Source organism: Taudactylus pleione, unplaced genomic scaffold (assembly GCF_031769625.1).
Source record: "Taudactylus pleione unplaced genomic scaffold, aTauple2 ptg000395l, whole genome shotgun sequence".
NCBI classification, from domain to species: domain Eukaryota; kingdom Metazoa; phylum Chordata; class Amphibia; order Anura; family Myobatrachidae; genus Taudactylus; species Taudactylus pleione.
The window spans coordinates 2,057,572-2,072,566 of record NW_028284796.1 but is presented as its reverse complement, the minus strand read 5'-3'; positions in this window follow the sequence as shown (position 1 = coordinate 2,072,566).

Here is a 14,995-nt window from a genome sequence, read left to right as displayed (position 1 = left end):
ACCTGCTCCTTTCCTATGGGAAGGAGTCGCAAAGAGGGATCTTTTCGTATTCCTCTGCCCCTGTCCGCTCCTTCTGCCGGACATCGGAGCTCTTGTGCGGATGCGTGACCTGTAGGTTGCGCATGCGCACTCCCGTCACTGCTCCGACAGCTTTTGATATAACTGATGAGCCCTGCTTATATATAGTTGTAGCCAATTCCAAGTTTAGCGTGTTTTCAACATTTTGCTATGGATGAATGCTAAGGCTTTGTAATCCAGGTTTTATGAGACTATGGACTATTGAAATTTAGTTATTGAAATTTATATCTTTCGGGTCACAAAAGACAGCTAATGTTAATAGGTGAACACAATGTTCGAGAAGTTGTATTCATAACCCTTTTGTACATGGGACAGTCTGACTCCCTGGATATTTATGGTAAAGTTATTCTTCTTGAATAGATTGAAGTTATTTGATTATATACTAAATTTACTCATTAAATAGACATTCATAGAAATGCATTGGAAGAACGCACCTGTTATGATTATGGAATCTGATGTAATGGCTGGCAAAGAATTACTGAAAAGTCTACACACTTTTTCTGGAGGGCTGTTTTTTTTTTTTTTTGTAAAAAGTGCTCAACACACAATTCTGAGTTCATGGTCATATTGGCTGAGAGCACAAACAAATGGTTATTATGGGATAGCAGATAGATTAGGACAGTGGTTCCCAAACTGTGCGCTGTGACACCCTGGACACTTGCCTCGGGACACTTGCAGGGTTGGTGCCTCAGGTTGGTGGTCCAGCACCAAATCAAATTCTTAATGGTTAAAGTAATGTAAATATGCACAAACAGAAGCACAAACCTGTCTACCACTATATAACCAAACCTAAGGATGACAGGTCAGCACAATTCACTTCACTGCATTTTTTTCTGAATTTCTCAATACCAAACTTTTGGCTTAGGGGTGCCACGAAAACAATGCTGATGCACTAGGGCGCCGCGATTCAAAAAAGATTGGGAAGCACTGGGGTAGGAGATGGTATAATGTTTTCAGTATCACTTTTCAATAGTTGTCAACTGTCCCTTATTTTTTGTCACAATCCCAGGTTTTAGGGATTTTTTTTTCCTGGAGTTTTTGGGGTATATTTACTAAAGTGGAGATGTTGCCCATAGCAACCAATCAGATTCTATTTAACATTTTACTAGGACATTCTAGAAGATAATAGCTAGAATCTGGTTACTAAGGGCAACATCTCCACTTCTAAAAACTCTCACTTTAGTCAATATACCCCTTTGTCTCTGGACATGCTCTTATTTGTCAATATTCATAATGTACAATAATATTTTTTTGGCAGTTAATAAGTTTATCTTTATTAAAGAAGAGTTTATATCCTGCAAAAACATTTATTGCAATAGTATATTGAATTAATACATGTGTTGAAATCAAATTCAATAAATATGACATATAAAGGACATTTTAGAATTCCAAATAATGAGAAAGTATTGTGTGATATCAGAGACGGTGCTAGGGTGATCGGCGCCTTCCCTGCAAACTGTAAATTTGTGCCCTCCTACAAATATGACCTCTTGACATGACTCTTTACAATGTTTCATATTTTGAAATGGAACGTGAAATATGTGCAATACCTTGTTCATTGATCCAATAAAAATCTGTAAAAAAAATGCACCCCCCCTGCTTTACATTTTACCATTTTACACACTTTATAATTGTAAGCAGTTGATATAATAGCTTAGCTTAAAGCTAGCTGACTGCCCCCCCCCACACACCTCCATCAGGGACAGGCAGCTGCCCGCTGTCTCTCCCACTGTCCAGCGAGTCCTCCCCCTGGCAGGTATGTGCGTGCTGCGTGATGTCATCGCGTACATTGCAAGTGTAAACTGCCGGTCTACATGCTATTGCTGGCAATGCAGCTGCTTATAACAACTTAACAAGGTAAGGGAATGAACTAGCTCGTCCAACTCAGGCAAGCAATGCTGGGCAATGTAATCAGTTCTTGACGGGGCGAAGTGCGGACCACCCATTAGCCAGATCGCCAATCCACCAAAATATAAATGTCATTTATGTTTGCGGCTACCCAGTCCAACTCCGGACCACCCCTTAGTTTCGCCCTGCCAGGTCCGCCCATGACACTGCTGCACCGGCTGTCTCCGGCTGCCTGTCACAGGCATAGCAGTGTAGTGAGTGCAGCTGTAAAGATGCTCAGAAAGCAAGCAGCGGGGATCGCACCTCTCCAGCCTTATGTCCACCTGCAATGCTAACCCTGCGGACTGCATTGTAACAGCCCTGTGTATTATGTTTAGATGCCCTGGAAAAACTGTTTTAAAATATTGGCAACTACAGGCCATAATCAGAGGTTGACACACATGTAAAATGCGATCAGACACTCTGAGTTGGCCGAAGACGCAAAATGTGACCAACTCTACATAGGTAGCATGTGAGGCTCCCTCCCACTGAGAGTAATAGGACCAGATGTGCATAGAATACAGCATAATGTGTGGCTTTATTGTGACTTCAAAGAATGTTAAAAATCGCAGTACACGACTCAAACACATAACATAAAATGGCAGGAAAGTAGAGATCAGAAGTACTCAGGCCACTTGGAGCCTGTGAAATGCAAAAGGTATTAGGCACCGATAGGAAGTAGGAGATATACAAGTTTTTATTTCTAAAAAAAAAGTGTTCACAGCTAACGTTATTTCTGTTATTTGGTGTGTCTTTAGCTGTTTACAAACTATACAATGTGTATACCCAGCACTGGTGCATTGCAATGTGACAATACATCACACGCGCCAAACACACAATACAATCCAGCATAAGATGGTGCAATGTGTTGTTACATGTTGCATGTAACGTAACAATATATCATATGGAATGTAGTCAATTGGCCACCAGTCACAATCCCAACAGCAGACTGCCGGCTAGGATTCTATGATAGGTGTTGAAGTACCGATGCCTATCATAATCCCGACGCCGGAACCTTGAGACGCCATCCCGAATAAGGGTAAGCCCTCAGCGTTAGCCGCTGGGGGGGCGGGGAGAGTTAGTATTAGGGAGTCTAGTGGGGTTAGTGTTAGGTTTTGTGGGGGAGATTAGGGTTAAGCACCCTTTGAGGGGAGGGTTAGGGTTAGGCACCCCCGGGGAAAGGTTAGGGTTAGGCACCCCCCCTGGGAGGGTTAGGTTTAGGGAGCGGTAAGGGGGGGCTAGGGTTAGGCACCCCCGGGGGTAGGTTAGGGTTAGTGTTGTTACTAAACAAATAGTAACTTGCATTTAAGTCCAACTCTGAATGAGGTCCTATGTGTATATTTTCTGTCTAGTTCAAAGTAGCCTATAACATATTTATAATTAGACTGCACTTTAATTTCATTCTTCCATATATTTTGGTTAAACAAAAAAAGTGTTATTAAGCAAAAAGTTATGCATATTTATCAATTGGCTTGCCGAGTTAAAATTTTATATATGGTACTTTCATGGGCAGGATGAACAACACGTGGAAATATTCCTGCAGTGCGTATCATGTTAGACACTTTGATTTATCCGTATATGTCTTACTGCCATGTATTGCAGCACAGACGGTGTAAGGCTTAGCATTACTGCCTCACAGCACTGAGGTCGTGGGTTCGGTTTCTCACTACGGCCCTAACTGTGTGGAGTTTGTATATTCTCCCTTAGCTTGTGAGGGTTTCCTCCAGGTACTCCGGTTTCTTCCCACACTCCAAATATATACTGGTAGGTTAATTGGCTCCCAACAAAAAATTAATCCTTGGGTATAAGTGTGTGTGTGTACATGTGGTAGGGAATATAGGCCCTCATTCAGAGCCGGACGCTATTTGCGGTCGTTCGTTTAAAAACAAGGGGTGGCTATTCAAATGATCCGTACGCACATTGCAGTCTGCTCACACCTCTAAGTCTGAACGAGCGAGCAAAACATACGCTCGTTTATTTCTTAAAAACGCCCCCTGGCCGCTCGCATCCTACGTCATGTCCGCTATTTATTAGATTAATCGAGTACATCGACCAGCGTATGAACTGCTCGCTATTCTTGTGGTTGGTGTTTGCTACCACAAATTTGCGTGCAGTTCTGGCTATAAAATAACCCAGTGACGTGGTCAATGACGCTGCTGTTTTAAATATACACACCCATAAAACGCCCGTTTTGACCTTTAAGCACGCCTGCGTTCGGATCTCCACTCCCCATTTTCAAACACCTTCCCCTGTTACCACCCACATACGCCTCATTCTGTCACTCAAAATAGCAGGCACTCGCTATATAGCGTACAAAGGATTTTCGTCCGCACTGACTGGTTCGCGCATGCGTACTAAAAAGCGTACGCATGCGCAGATGTGCAAACATCGCTCGGAACGAGCGTACTGCCGCTAACGAGCGGCTCTGAATGAGGGCCATAGATTGTAAGCTCCACTGGGGCAGGGACTGATGTGAATGGACAAATCTATGCTAAAAGCGCTGCAGAATATATGTGCGTTATATAAATAACTGGTAATAAATAAATAAGATACTAAATAAGTATTGCTGATCTAACACATTGTAGCCTATGTAGTTGTGCCAAAGATGGCTGCTGCCTCTCCTGGTACTCTTGTGGGTAGGATGTACAATGCATGGATCTGATGATTTTTTAAGGATCCTGCATTTCACTTTAGTATTCTGTAGCTTTCTCATTACGTGTCATCTCTTCCTAGCATTGCCTATTTCACTCAGTATAGCCTATGTAGTGTGCCCAAGATGTCTGCCTCACCTGGAATTTATAATCCAAAATGGTTGCATCAACCCTGTATTATGTTAATAGTTTTCTGTATTTCCTGCAAATCTAAACCTATAATGTTTTATGGTTTTGTATTTTCTGCAAATCTAAACCTCTGTATTACATTCATGACTTCTGTATTTCTGTAAAACACTTTTGGGGCAATACAATTAGCCACGAGGGGTGCGAATCAGGTGAGTTTTGCCGTTGCTACGGCATTCAAACACAAGCAGCGGCACCGCAACTCAGACTCCTTGCAGCCCTCTTTCAGGCTGAACTTGCTCAATTTTGTACACAGCCCTGTGGGGCTGCGCACAGTTTTGAGCGAATTCAGCCTGCCGTCAAGTGTGGCAGTTGATGCGATGACTTGCACCCGTGAGTATACCGTGTATAATTGGATTGACCCCTTTGAATCCTTCTGGAGAAAAGCGCTATATATATAATTTTTTATTATTATTATTATTATTATTATTAATAATAATAATAATAATAATAATAATAATAAAAGATGCAACTGGAACAGTGCCACCATGGGGCCTAGTTAAATAATAATAAAAAAATACTAAAAAGCACTACTAAAAAATATTTTTTTAACAAACGATCTCTGTAATATACAGTGTCAGCAAGATAACTCATGTAGAAAATCTATTATTTGAAAAATAGGTAACATTTTGGTATAATGTATTTAAAATAGAAACAATGTAGCTTTGCATTCCTTACACACACATATTAGAATTTGCAGTGCTTTTTAATGTTTCCATTAAAAAAAAAACAACAACTGTTTATTCTACATGAAGATAGATGATCAGTGTTATTTTCAAAATTTGGGAAATTAAATATGTACACTAAATAAATTCTGTTGTGTATCGGAGCTAACGTGGTTAATCCAGCTGAACACATTTTAGCTACCGATAGATCTACTGTGCCCCCCAAAGGTCATTGTACAGAATACAGTCTGCAAATGAAGATAGATGCAGACTGCTTGTACGTAGTAGCTCTTTTAAATAAAAATTCTGGTGTATAGAATTGTGCATCCTTCCATTTAAGGGCTCCAGCTAGACTCGTAATAGAATAGTCAAACAAATAATAAAATAATGTAGTTCCGCAATAAATTAAAGGGCAAAAAGAGGTGAAATACTTTATTGACTTATCAGACTTGACTATCAACTTTTGTGATAGGTAAGTCAGTCTCCTCCTTGAGGCAGCAGCGATTTCTGCACACTGGCTGAATTCAACATTTTGTTCATCTGGATTACTGGATATAAAGTGTAAAATAAGTGAACATAAACTCACAGCACTAACCAATAAGAAATGTTTAAGATGTTTTAGAGAAACAATGTTAAAATATTTACATCTGTATCTGAGTAAATTCCATATATTGCAGCAATATGTAAGGGGTGTCAGAATGCCTCAATGTAATCTCAGGTGAGCTAGTCCCTGTGCCAATGAAAATTGTAATTTGTATTAATAATGGTAAAAAGCATAAACATTATGTTTACTGAATGTTTCATTTGCATATGGTGTTAGTAATAGGCATTTATAATAGCAGAGGCTATATGGTTTGCATAATGGTAACATCCTATGGAATCTTAAGAATCAGAAGCAGCATGTGAGACTGTAAATGCTAGTAGAAAAAACAGATATCCATTGGGAAGATTACATTTCTCCTTCAGAATAATACTTCATCTTCTACATAAAATGTCACACTTGCAGGGGCCATGCTTTATAGACGCTTCCTGCTTTCTTAGGGCTTGTACTCAAGGGTCCCAGCAGTGCATTGCACTACATTCTGGTGAACCTAGTTGAAGCAGAACTCATTGCTGATCCAATGCTTACTATTGCTTTGTCTCTGGACTTGCCAAATATAGGACAAATTGCATTCAGGCTTCTTCTAGAGAACATAGCTCCAGGAGAAGCCTGAGGGAAGAGGCACTCATGGTGAGGGGATGGGGGCAGAGGCAATCTTGGAAAGGGGGGAGGGGGGCAGAGGCAATCATGGGAAGGAGGGGAGGGGGACAGATGCGATCATGGGAAGGAGGGGAGTTGGGCAGAGGCAATCATAGGAGGAGGGGGGCAGAGGTACACCCGGAGAGTAGTGGAGGGGCAGAAGCACACATGGGGTGCAGAGTGGGAGGCAGAGGCACTTATGTGGAGGGGAGGAGGGCAGAGGTACTCATGGGGAATGGAGGGCGTAGAGGCACTCATGGAGGTGCGATGCACACATATAAGCTACATAGTGTACAGTAGATACAAACAAAAAAAGGGGGGGCAGGGAAAGACATGCAGGGTGGTAGAGAGGGAACATAGAACTGCAGACACATGGGGGGGATCCATGTACTTCTTAGACTAGGTACACATTAAATGACCCGGCAGTATTGCCGATGGTCGGGGCGATTACCCTTCACCCTGGACTATGTAAGATTGCCTGTACACACAAGAAGATTTAACAAACGATGGAATGATCACTCGTTTCGTCCTTCATTAATATGTACTGCACCGCATGTGATATCGTGTTATTGGTCGTGCAGTGCGGTCAATCACACATCGTCGCAGACGACATGTGGGAGTGCTCAATCGCGGGTACACATTAGACAATGCGCCCGATATATTGTTCCGATCCACCTCATATCGGTATATCGGATGAATAATCGTATAATGTGCCTTACTATGCTGTATCTGCACTATTCCTGGGCTGTGTGCCTGTGTGGTTCACAAAAATCCCCTCCCGGCCAGTGAGGAAGCCAAGGGAGTGGAAAAGGAGGTAAAGTAGTGGAAGGGTGGACTCCGGGGGCAGAGACACAATGAATAGTGGAGACACACTGCCTGTCTAAGGTACTGCGCTGGGCGTGCTCCTGGTCCTGCGGGAACCCTAAGCGAGGGGGGGTCAGGTGGATGCCACATTATCCATTTTAGCGCTTATCCCGGGCACGGTACATTAGTACTGGCTGTATCCCCCTGATGGCGGCCCTGCTTACTGCAACCTTAGTCAGGTAATTCATAAGGACGCATGTGCAGTGTGACTCAGACACATGCGAAGGACAAAAATAATCACATAACTCTGCAAACATCTACTTCTGAATATGGCCCTTTGACACTTATACCACCATGATTAGGCATCTGTAGAGCATCAAAATATTGTCATTGTAATTAGGGGTTGTTTTTAAAATCCAATCTGAAAACAGAACATGTAACTGTGTAGATGGCACATTTTATCATGCATATCATGGATATGGGCAACACAGTTGTTAATATTACTACTTCGATTTAACCAAAAACTAGCAGTGAACTGTGCAAAAAACATATATTGCATGTATAAATATGTTGGATTGACACAAGGCTTCCTTTATATAAAAGAGTTACTAAATAAATAGATATGACACATACATATACAATATCTAAATGGCTGATTCACCATAAATAGCATACTCCTCTAGTAATTAATTAAATATCCAGCCAGTGTCACCTGGGGAATAACACTACAAAAAAAGAGAAGAAGAATGTCCTCTTTGTTGGCGCACTGAGAATAAATGTATATAAAATATAACTTTTATTTCATTACAATAAAATATACAAAAACTACTGACGTGAAATATGAAAAGTATGAATGTAAAATAAATAAAATAGAATGGGGAATAAGAATGATTGCATCCACAGTAACAGAAATTATGTTGTTCACCAGCTGATTAATTGCAATTGAAACAATGTCTCTTTATATGTCTTTCATAAGCAGATTTAATAACTTATGTTCACCGGCTTGATGTAAATAGAAGTTCCCAATAGCAATTTAGTATCTTGGAATACTCGCAACAGAGTATTAAACGTGCTGTTATGTAAGAGGCCTGCAGTACCTCTCACCTCTGTAGGTCCAAGTGGGCAAATGCGGGAATGTGTAGTACACTGTATAGCATAAATTGGCATCCAGTACTCACACTACCCGTGTTCCTCTCAGTGCTGTCCATCAGAGTTGGTGGACACGCTGGATCTGCACCCACTCGTACCTCCGGGATTTACTCGGCCGCTAGCATGTCCCGCTTGTCTCCTCTCATCAGAGTGGGGAGAGGTGTACACGCTGTGGTGGCTGGTTTTACAAGTGCAGCTGAAGTTGTTAAGCTCGTATAGCCAAAAGGATCTTGAAAAAGCCCTTGGATGAGAGTGAAACGCGTCAATTAAGGACTACCTGTCTATTCCTGTTACCTACAGAGGCGGAATTTCCCAATTGCTTCCGCAACACTGTGCTTTTGTCCCACTTTACGGGGACTCTTTTCCAGCATGCAAGCACCTGAGCTCCCATACTACACATGGGGAGCTCCTTCCGGCTATACGAGCTTAACAACTTGAGCTGCACGTGTAAAACCTGCCACCACAGCGTGTACATCTCTCTGATATGGCTGATATGGGACCCGGACCAACCCGTGGCCCGGCCCTTCCCCTGCACCTGTGGAGCCAGGCCACTGTCCATGCCCCCCCCTCACTTTCCTCACTCCCCGCTCCTCGACTTCGGACTTACCTGCTCTGTGGTCACGGCCCCCCCTCCGTGGTTGCGTACTCCAGGGTGGCTCCACCTCCGGCTCTCTTCATTGACTGATACTGGGAGGAGGCGTGGCCGCCACCTCCTCCCAGCATCAGTCAGTGAGGAGAGATGTAGCAGACGGGGAGAGGAGGTGTGCCTGCCCTGCACAGTGCAACCACAGAGCAGGTAAGTCGAGGAGAGGGGAGTGGGGAGGGTTCGGGGGGGCTGCGGACCAAGGGGGGAGGACCTAGGGGGGCCCGTGAAAATTTTGATATGGAGCCCCCCTAGGTCTAGTTACGCCCCTACCTCTATACATATATTAGTAGGTTTGAATCTGCTCATATACATATAGTAGATTTGTTTATTCTGTATAAATAAATAAAAATAATATGAATCCAAAGACCAATGCATTTTTAGCCATACTGTATCTTTATATTGATCAGACATGCTTTTCCATGTTTGTATTCTTTAGCTCACTGAAACTGTACCTTGTTTTTCAATGACAAAAGTGGGGCTTAGTTGTATTGCACACTTCATCTGTGAAAAGGTATGGTGGTCTGTCAAAACCCTTGTAAGCAAGTCTGTCTAATCTGGGACTGGTTTTTGCTATAGAAAGGTTGGTGTCCATTTTAGTGAACAGACTGACTGCCATTTCAATGGTCCATTCATTTCAATGGATTTTCCAAAGTGAAACCCCATTATAGTAAATAAGCTATTGAACTAAATGGTAAAAGCTCCATATATGAAAAAAAAAAAATTATCATACACTTACAATACTTACACTGTTTATAGCAGAACTGGGGAAGAGACAGGCAAACATAGTATAGTAGGGACAGTGAACCTCATTCAGAGGCGGTCGCAAGAAGCGATCGCTCACAGCTTAGCTAGCGACCAAGGTGATGGTCGCAATGGTGATCACCATCGCAACCATCGGGGCTTGCGACCAGACCCTAAGGTTGGGTCTGGGCACTCGCAAGCCCCAGGGAGCTTTCTGCTCTGATGGAGCAGGAAGCTCCCCACTGACATCACTGATGATGTCAGTGGGGCCGCCCACAAAACGGTAGGCGTTCCTTAAGTTTTGGAAACCACCCCTCCGGGCCGCCTACAAAAAGGGGCGAGCTGTCGATCAACATAGACAGCCGCCCCTTTTGTAGCGAGCTCTGGAGCAAGAGAGTTTCTCTCTCGCTCCGGGGCTTGCGCACGTGCAGTGCGGCCACTGCGCATGTGCAGGGCTACCCATCGACCCGGTTGCGAGCACATCTGTGCTTGCAACCGGGTCTGAATGACCCCCAGAGTGCCTGATTCACTATGGATCGCAATATTGCAGACGCACGCAGTTCAACTGCGACAGCAAGCTAATTCATAGCGATCGCCATGCAAACTCAGCACCACATAAGGACACCCACTTTACCATAAACACATCCGTAATGCTTAGAATAGTGAAAACATTGGTACAATCGAGTACCATTGCAGCCTCACGCACAAGCTCTGACCTTACTCAGAAATTGCTAACAACCACGCACACTATGATACCTCACACTGCGTATGGCATTGCAGTGGCTAATTTATGCATGCCCCTGCAACGGCATAACTGCGTTTCCCCGACCACTTCCCCGACCACTCCCCCGTCACCACCCACAAGCGGTGCTTCCTGTCAATCACTCTGCGATGGGCCTGCATAGCCTCTGCGATCGCAGTCCCGATAGCAATACCTAGTTCGCACACGCGCACTGCAGAACGCAACAATCGGCCGATTGCGTGCGTATTAGCAACTGCGATCCAAGCTGAAACAGGCCCAGAGTCACACAAATTAGAAGGTGTATCTCTTGTAAGTGGTGGAGGGCTGGAGCAACAAGAAGCAGTAATGTTGAGAATAAGCAGCGCTAGCTTGTCCCATTTGGTTGTGTATTGACCTCTCTTGTCAATCGTACTTCTACTTTTATAGTATATTTTATATTTGTTTATTAATATTTTATATAGTAAATATGAGTTTCCCATTTATTAATACTGTACTACAAATAGGGTATTGTGAATTACCACTATGATCCATAATGTGTTGAAGTGGTACGTAATTTATCTTTTTTTCAATATTTGTGAAATGCTACTTCATACAAATTCAGTGATTTACCATGTTAGTTTGTTGTCAAATTAAAATAAACAATTATGGTTCTTGTTTTGTATACTTTCGTAATGTATCATGCAGTATTTAATTGTTTGTATGACACAATTTATAAAAAGCTTATATGCTACTATGGGGATAGCTACTTTTAAAGTGACTTTTGCCTGTGTTTATCAATTATATTAGCAGCTGTTTCAAAATTAGTACTAATTATCCTGAAGTTGTTGTATTTTGTGAGTTCAGTGATTGGTTATTTATAAAGCGGCAACATATTTTGCAGCGCATTACATTGAGAGGATCACAATTCATACAATCAAGCAAATGGTAAATATGGCCCAATATGAGGATACAGACTGTGGCGGAAAAATTGATACATAGGGAAGGAGAGTAACAAATGCTTTTGTAAGTCAGAACCATTATCGGCTGAGTGATCCGAACAAAGCAGACATTGACAACTGGCACAGTGGTTCTGTACGGTTGGAATGAGGAGATAAACGATGAATTGCTCCGGCAGCCGCAGCGAGTTAGAATGTTAATTATCGGGGTCTGTTTGGACATGAATAGGTCCCACAATCTCAGGGTATTTTTGCAAGAAAATACCCTGAAAAGTTCAGAGAATAGATTTGCAGGGACAAATCCCGGCATGCAATATTTGATACATCCTTGTGATGTATTCAAATATCGCATTGTAAATTTGGGCAAATTTATCGCATCTCATCTGCATCTGAGATGCAGATTGTGATAAACATGCCCCTATATATCTTTATTTTCCACATCTCAGCATCTCCTTATTTTCCACATCTCAGCATCTCCTTATTTACCACAGCTCTGCATCTCCTTATTTACCACAGCTCTGCATCTCGTTATTTACCACAGCTCTGCATCTCCTTATTTACCACAGCTCTGCATCTCCTTATTTACCACAGCTCTGCATCTCCTTATTTACCACAGCTCAGCATCTCATTTACCACAGCTCTGCATCTCCTTATTTACCACAGCTCTGCATCTCCTTATTTACCACAGCTCTGCATATCCTTATTTACCACAGCTCTGCATATCCTTATTTACCACAGCTCAGCATCTCCTTATTTACCACAGCTCTGCATCTCCTTATTTCCCACAGCTCTGCATCTCCTTATAAACCACAGCTCTGCATCTCCTTATAAACCACAGCTCTGCATCTCCTTAGAAACCACAGCTCTGCATCTCCTTATTTACCACAGCTCAGCATCTCCTTATTTACCACAGCGCTGCATCTCCTTAGTTACCACAGCTCTGCATTTCCTTACTTACCACAGCTCTGCATCTCCTTATTTAGCACAGCTCCGCATCTCCTTATTTACCACAGCTCTGCATCTCCTTACCACAGCTCTGCATCTCCTTAGTTACCACAGCTCTGCATCTCCTTATTTACCACAGCTCAGCGTCTCCTTATTTACCACAGCTCTGCATCTCCTTATTTACCACAGCTCAACATATTCTTATTCACCACAGCTCTGCGTCTCCTCATTTACCACAGCTCAGCGTCTACTTATTCACCACAGCTCTGCATCTCCTTATTCACCACAGCTCTACGTCTCCTCATTTACCGCAGCTCAGCATCTTCTTATTTACCACAGCTCAGCATCTTCTTATTTACCACAGCTCAGCATCTCCTTATTTACCACAGCTCTGCATCTCCTTATTTACCACAGCTCCGCATCTCCTTATTTACCACAGCTCTGCATCTCCTTACCACAGCTCTGCATCTCCTTAGTTACCACAGCTCTGCATCTCCTTATTTACCACAGCTCAGCGTCTCCTTATTTACCACAGCTCTGCATCTCCTTATTTACCACAGCTCAACATATTCTTATTCACCACAGCTCTGCGTCTCCTCATTTACCACAGCTCAGCGTCTACTTATTCACCACAGCTCTGCATCTCCTTATTCACCACAGCTCTGCGTCTCCTCATTTACCGCAGCTCAGCATCTTCTTATTTACCACAGCTCAGCATCTCCTTATTTACCACAGCTCTGCATCTCCTTATTTACCACAGCTCAGCATCTTATTTACCACAGCTCTGCATCTCCTTATTTACCACAGCTCCGTATTTACCACAGCTCTGCATCTCCTTATTTACCACAGCTCCGTATTTACCACAGCTCTGCATCACCTTATTTACCACAGCTCAGCATCTCCTTATTTACCACAGCTCTGCATCTCCTTATTTACCACAGCTCAGCATCTCCTTATTTACCACAGCTCAGCATCTCCTTATTTACCACAGCTCCGTATTTACCACAGCTCACCATCTTTTTAATTACCACAGCTCAGCATCTTATTTACCACAGCTCTGCATCTCCTTATTTACCACAGCTCCATATTTACAACAGCTCAGCATCTTTTTATTTACCACAGCTCAGGATCTTATTTACCACAGCTCTGCATCTACTTATTTACCACAGCTCCGTATTTGCCACAGCTCTGCATCTCCTTATTTACCACAGCTCTGCATCTCCTTATTTACCAAAGCTCAGCATCTCCTTATTTACCACAGCTCTGCATCTCCTTATTTACCACAGCTCTGCATCTCCTTATTTACCACAGCTCTGCATCTCCTTATTTACCACAGCTCTGCATCTCCTTATTTACCACAACTCAGCATCTCCTTATTTACCACAGCTCTGCATCTCCTTATTTACCACAGCTCTGCATCTCCTTATTTACCACAGCTCAGTATTTACCACAGCTCAGCATCTCCTTACTTACCACAGCTCTGCATCTCCATACTTACCACAGCTCTGCGTCTCCTTACCACAGCTCTGAGTCTCCTTACTTACCACAGCTCTGCGTCTCCTCATTTACCGCAGCTCAGCATCTTCTTATTTACCACAGCTCAGCATCTTCTTATTTACCACAGCTCAGCATCTCCTTATTTACCACAGCTCAGCATCTTATTTACCACAGCTCTGCATCTCCTTATTTACCACAGCTCCGTATTTACCACAGCTCTGCATCTCCTAATTTACCACAGCTCTGCATCTCCTTATTTACCACAGCTCCGTATTTACCACAGCTCTGCATCACCTTATTTACCACAGCTCAGCATCTCCTTATTTACCACAGCTCTGCATCTCCTTATTTACCACAGCTCAGCATCTCCTTATTTACCACAGCTCAGCATCTCCTTATTTACCACAGCTCCGTATTTACCACAGCTCACCATCTTTTTAATTACCACAGCTCAGCATCTTATTTACCACAGCTCTGCATCTCCTTATTTACCACAGCTCCATATTTACAACAGCTCAGCATCTTTTTATTTACCACAGCTCAGGATCTTATTTACCACAGCTCTGCATCTACTTATTTACCACAGCTCCATATTTGCCACAGCTCTGCATCTCCTTATTTACCACAGCTCTGCATCTCCTTATTTACCACAGCTCAGCATCTCCTTATTTACCACAGCTCTGCATCTCCTTATTTACCACAGCTCTGCATCTCCTTATTTACCACAGCTCTGCATCTCCTTATTTACCACAACTCAGCATCTCCTTATTTACCACAGCTCTGCATCTCCTTATTTACCACAGCTCTGCATCTCCTTACTTACCACAGC